Below are 6,373 nucleotides of genomic sequence, written 5' to 3'. Positions count from 1 at the left end.
AAACTGCACTGAACTGTCTACTTTCACCTGAAAAAAGAAGTTTGTCTCTACCTTTTCCCATTCTTTAGTTATGGGCAGTAGAACATGGGATGACACCACAAAAAAGCACAGATTTTTGACCCCAAAATACTGCACTTCACACTGCCCATAGTTTTGCTTTAAGGACATATTGTCTTTGATAGTGTTCATGTTTGATATACAACATTTTCAGGGGGTTTGAAGGGTGCTAACCCAGACAGCAATTAGATTTGGGCCGGGTCCGTTTTCAAGTCAGCAGATCCGCATAGCAGTCACAGTCATTTTGCCGATCAGCGGCAGCTCCGATCCGGACCAGTAGTTTGACAGTCAGTTTTGAAGGCTCCTGGCGGATGCGGGCCAGATAAGCAATCCGGACGCGCCATAATAAAATAATTCAGTCCGATTTGAAGGCGCGTGGCGGGTGCGGGCCACATAGAGCAATCCGGACGCGCCAAAACTGAATTCCCCAACTGTCACTTTGGAACCCTCAGAGAGAGAGAGAGACCGTTCTTCAGTTTACCTCAGCTGAACTCAACTATCCGCCTGTGTCGCGTCTCGTCCAACACTGCACTGTCGTGACTTGATCATTCAATGATGGTAAGTAATTATTTAACTTAATACTATGGTAGAAGTAAAATACACTCACACGCCGTCGCCACTACTATTTCAGCGTTTTAGTCCAGTGAGTTAATTACCTCCTCTGTTGTGTCGTGAAATGGCTTGGCCGAGCACTGAATCATAACACCGCAGCATCGCGCTAACTTGCTGCTGTCTTTGTGGCTGGCGGGCTGTGGCATCAAGCACAAGCTTTTGATGAACCCACTCAAAATGTGTCATGATCGGGCTATTTGAGTCAATTTTAGCGGCATTAGCAGTAATGGTGATAATCTTTTATGAAGCTAACATCCCAAACATACCCTATCAACACGGGACAGAAACAAAGGTAGTTTCTAGTCGACTAGCACTACTACCGGTAGTTCTGTAACTAGTCTAGGACTGCTGTGATTTGTATAACATTCGCCAAAAAAAGCTAGGTATAGGTGCGAGTGTGATGTACATGATGTGTTCGATTATTTTCAATCAATTTCTGATGGCTTAATAATCACCGTATCCATGTTGTGCCGCCGACAGCAAACATTCTGTGTTGTGCTATTAGCTCACCTTGAGCTGAATTCATTTGACATCACGCAGTTTGTAACTCCTTGATTGTTGTTACACAAATCCTAAATGGTCGTATTGTTAGTTTAATAACTGCATTGTGATATAGGCTATAACATGGATTAGGCTTCATCAAAATACTGTGAATTAAAGCTCATGCATGCATGTTGTATGCAAAACGTTGAAACTTTTTTTGTCTTTCTTTTCCTCTTTGCTTTGGGTTGGGTAGAATTGTACGGTAGGTTCAGCCATTCCTTGATCGACCTGACACCAGCATTAGGCCTACTCGATGTGTATGAAGCAAGCTGCCTCTGCATCAAGTGAGGGAAGAAGCCGCCACTGAAAAGCTTTTTGGACTGTCATTTGAAGGTATGAGCCGAGAGTTGTAAATATGAATGCCAATTGTACTAGGCCTATATATTTTCACAGTGAAATCCCAATAACTATTATTCATAATTATTTATTCCTTTTCTGCTACAGGACACAAATGAAAGGACAGGAATTCTGCTCTGCGGCGTTGGTCTCACTATTTATTCAAGAAGCCCTTGGACACCACCAGAATGTATGAAGTAAGTTGTTTTTATGTTATGCATTAAAGCCCATGCATGCTGGCACGCGCCCCCCCCCCTCTCTCTCTCACTCACACACACACACTTGTTGTACTGCACTCAATAAGAGCTTGCCTGATGCTGTTGTTTGGTGGCCTGAATGTGCATAGAATACCTACTGTCTACTTGAATAGGTTTATTGTATGTTCTATGTATTTCTATGACAAACTTTCAACCTTTTTGTGTTTCTTTTTCTTTTTGCTTTGGGTAGAATTGTAAACAGTAGGCACAGTCATTCCTTGATCGACCTGGCATCAACATCGCTCGATGTGTATGAAGCTGCAAGTGAGAGAAGAAGCCGCCACTGAACACCTTTTTGGACTGTCATGTGAGTGTATGAGCTGACAATTTAACTTCTTTAACTGTTGATCCTGCTGAGACATATGTAAGTGGCTTGATAATGTATCATTTACACTAATGTATGTCAAGCTGGTCTCAGGCCAACAAGACTACCATGAAATCTTAAAAGTTTTGGACAGACGTCTCAATTTCACCATTGTGTTGTGCCATACTGGACAAGTATTACTTGCTCAGTTTTGACAACCTAATTCTATATTCTGCTGTGCGACTTGTGCACAAAATTATCCACAATTCTGCTCCACCACCTCTGAAAACTTTTATCCATCCTTGCTCTGAACAAATTAGCAGAACAACTAGATCTACCACCAGAGGAAATAGTAGCCTCCCAAGCCGGGTAACAGCATAAATTTGCACAATCTGTTTTTGCAGAGCAACTAAATAATGGAATGCCCTTCCCACCCACATAAAAGGCATTACAAACTTTTATTCAAACTTTTATTCATTCTCACTTGGAGTGAAGAAATGGCTTTCATGTACCCAGTCTGGTCACCACTAATAGTTTTGCACATACCTGTTATTGTAGTTTTTGCATATGACATATTTTAGTGTGTGTGTGTGTGTGTGTGTGTGTGTGTGTTATATGTTTTCTTACCTGCCCAGGGAATGCAGATGGAAATTAGCTTTTAGCTATAATGTGGTGCAGGTCATCTTTTTTTTTTACTATGTAACTAATGTACTTTGCACATGGTCCCTGATGAAATAAACCAATAAACTAAACTAATTGTAAACATGGATGCCAATTGTACTAAATATTTTCACAGTGAAATCCCAATAACTATTATTCATAATTATTTATTCTTTTTGTGCTGTAGGACTCAAATGAAAGGACAGGACTTCTACTCTGCTGGGTCGGCCTCACTACATATTCAAGAAGCCCTCGGACGTCATCAGAATGTATTAAGTAAGTTGTTTTTATGTTATGCATTAAAGCCCATGCATGCTGGTGTGCACACTCTCTCACTCTCACTTACTCTCTCTCACACACACACACACACACACACACACACACACACACACACACACACACACACTTGTTGTACAACACTTAACCAGAACTTGCCTGATGCTGTTCTGTGGTGGCCTGAAAAGTGGATGGAATACCTACTGTCTACTTGGCTAGGTTGACTGTATGTTCTGTGTACGGGGTCATGTTCCCACAGCCCATTGGTCCCACAGCTTATTCCTGCTGCTCCATGTTCCCACATTTTTAAGAAATTATTCAAATATACAGTGCACAGCAATAATGAGTATACCCTTGTTGAAAAGTAACATTTTGAACACACAAGTTATTCCCCAAAACGCTCATAGAGTAAGTGTAATACAACATCTTTTGAGCTTACATAAGAAAATTAAGGCCAATTGTATAACTTAAATGACATATTTGCCCATTTTTGTGAAATTATGCTGGTGCAAAATTGAGTACACGCCTATCATAGTGTCTGAGAAGGGGCCGTGTTGGCCTGAATTGTCTCGAAATTTAAAGGGAGGTCATTGTTGTGCGTTTTATCTTTGCCTTGCATTTAACTTTTACATTTTGAGTCTGCACCTGGCTATAATTGATGTGTGTGAGATTCGAATGAAATCCTATAGGGAGTATCATGATCTGTTTCAGTAGTTACAGTACATGTTGACAAGCATATTTCTTTTGGTGAAATTCAGCTTCCTACTGTTGATGGCACCCACACAGCCCCAAGCCATGCCACTCCCACTACCATACTTGACTTTCAGCATGAGGCACTTTCCTTTGTACACATCGCTTTTTACCACCACACATGTTTGACACCATCTAAAGCCAATTTGTTTATCTTGATGTCATTAGATCAGAGGACATGGTTCCAGTAACCCATTCCTTAGTTTTGTTTGACTCTGATGAGACCATGATAACAAATTTGCATTTGATTGCTGTCAAGCATGTGTGCCATTGACTGAAATGTTAAATACATCATTGCCGTGATTAAGGCGATTACATTTCTAACCAAATATTAAACATTGACATGTTATTTAGAAAGTCGAGAATTTTAACTGATTTGATATGACAATATGACCCGTTTCTTTTTTTCTGAAGAGAATGGTGATTTCATCACAATCTTCTAATTTTGTGAGTTACTTAATTCATGGTTTCTTGAAGCCAAAAATATGCAAGAATAAACAAATTATTGGCATAGTTTAAAATGTGGGTCGTGAATCTATAATCTATGAAAGTGTAACATTATTGATGGAATTATGGAAATAAATAAACATTTTCATGATATTCAAATTTTTTTGGCCAGCACCTGTATGTGTCAGTTCATTCACAATCGTATGTAATTTGTGCCTGCACATACATCTGCATTAAGTCTAACGTTTCCCTTCTGCTTTGTGTGCTTTTTAATATCTTACAGTGTGAAGAGGGCAACAAGGGAGAGATGAACGCTATCAAAAATGTGGAGATGGATCTGGCAGCCGACCGCTTTGGCACACACCCAACAAGAAACAAAACAATAAAGAATACTAAAATGCATAATTTGTAAGCAGCTCATTTTTAAAAAACATTGTTTGCTCTTGCTTGAAGGTGCACTGTGTAAAATTGTGGCCAGAGTAGTTATTGCATCTATGGTGCTCATTGAAACTGTGCTGTCTACTGCTAATTTAGATTTTTGCATGAATACCAAAGTGTAGTGAGTTTTGCAATGTCTATTTCTGGAAATTCAAAATGGCGGACCATGGAGAAGATCCCCCTTTTCATGTATGAAAAGTGCAAATTTCCCAGTCATGTTGAATACTTTGGTGGTGGTAAATATCTGTTAAAAAGTTAACATTTGTGAATGGGCATAATGAATTCTGGAAATGAACAACTAAAAATATTCCACATCCACCTTTAAAGGGGTATGCCACTATTTTGGGGCTTAATACAGTTAAAATGGTTGGCCAGGGTTTATATAGGTGGTGAAGTGTCTTATTTTTCATGTAAGCCGTTGTCTTGTTTTAAGAGGAAGCAAGAGGAAGCATGTCGCTAAGCTAGTGAAAGTCAATGGATCCGTGTAGCATGTAGCAATGCTACATGGATGCATTGACTTTCACTAGCTTAGCGACATACTCCCTCTTTAAACTTGTCTTAAAGCAAGACAACGCTTCACATGAAAAATAAGACACTTTACCACCTTTATAAACCCCAGCCAACGATTTTAACTGTATTAAGCCCCAAAATAATGGCATATGCCTTTAAATATCCCTTTAATCCGGATCAGGCCCTGATAAGGCCCAGATAAGGTCCGGATATGGGCCAGATGAGCCCCAACTGTGTATTACGGATCAGGGCCAGATCATGGTCAGATGCGTGTTACGGACCTGGGCCAGATCTGGCCCTGGTCGGCCACAAATTCCAAACATGTGGATCGGACCTGGGCCAGATCCATTCCGGATCCATAATCCGGACCTGTTCCAGCTCAGCGCCATTGTAAAATAAGAAACCGGGCCAGACCAGGATTGCGGACCTGGCCCAAGTGCCTGCCAACATCTGTCACAGATCTGGGCCAGACCCATTTTGCTGTCTGGGTAATGCCTTTAATTCCCATAGTACATCAAAATGAAGGAATCCAATATGGCCACCGTCACCAGTCTACAGTGTACATTTCTTTGATTACACAAGGTAAACTCTTAAGTACATTGTAGCATCAGGTTTTCATACAAGGATAATTAATTTCCATACTCAGATTTAAGATAGATATCAAAGGAAATTATTTCAGTGTAGACTGAATTCATGTTTGCAACACGAGATTACCTTTTCCATAAATTGACCATTTGTATTTAAATCTCTCCCTATTTCAATTACACTTTTAATGCATTATACCATGAAAAATGTTTCCACCTCAAACCACCTCACAATGTTTCCACACCTCTTCACCCACAAAAAAATAAATGCACACAAGAGTCTGAAAGTCCCTAAATCGAATATTTTCTAATATTATCCTTTGTACAATGGGAATTACTTCATGTTTGCCGGTGCTCAGATCACTGTATATCTAGGCCTACAATGGGGATCAAGAGGCAGACTGATGTGAATAATATAGAATAGAATAGAATAGAATAGAATAGAATGTACAGATAAGGGAGTGTCATTGTGTGTGTGTGTGCGTGCGTGCGTGCGTGCGTGCGTGCGTGCGTGTGTGTGTGTGTGCGTGTGTGTGTGTGTGTGTGTGTGTGTGTGTGTGTGTGTGTGTGTGTGTGTGTGTGTGTGAATATATACACAA

The 6,373-nt window shown here is 40.3% G+C and overlaps 1 long non-coding RNA gene across 1 annotated transcript; it reads left to right on the top strand.

Moving 5' to 3' along the window:
* Nucleotides 1–236: 236 nt before the first annotated feature.
* On the top strand, nucleotides 237–4,643 carry LOC134463335 (uncharacterized). The gene is made up of 6 exons (XR_010037722.1): nucleotides 237–615; nucleotides 1,406–1,545; nucleotides 1,657–1,745; nucleotides 1,996–2,112; nucleotides 2,957–3,045; nucleotides 4,526–4,643. It is a non-coding gene; the product is annotated as an uncharacterized LOC134463335 (long non-coding RNA).
* Nucleotides 4,644–6,373: the final 1,730 nt, after the last annotated feature.

The sequence above is a fragment of the Engraulis encrasicolus genome, chromosome 14 (assembly GCF_034702125.1).
Source record: "Engraulis encrasicolus isolate BLACKSEA-1 chromosome 14, IST_EnEncr_1.0, whole genome shotgun sequence".
NCBI classification, from domain to species: Eukaryota; Metazoa; Chordata; class Actinopteri; order Clupeiformes; family Engraulidae; genus Engraulis; species Engraulis encrasicolus.
The sequence above is the reverse complement of the archived record's forward strand: the minus strand, read 5'-3'. Positions and strand labels throughout refer to the sequence as shown.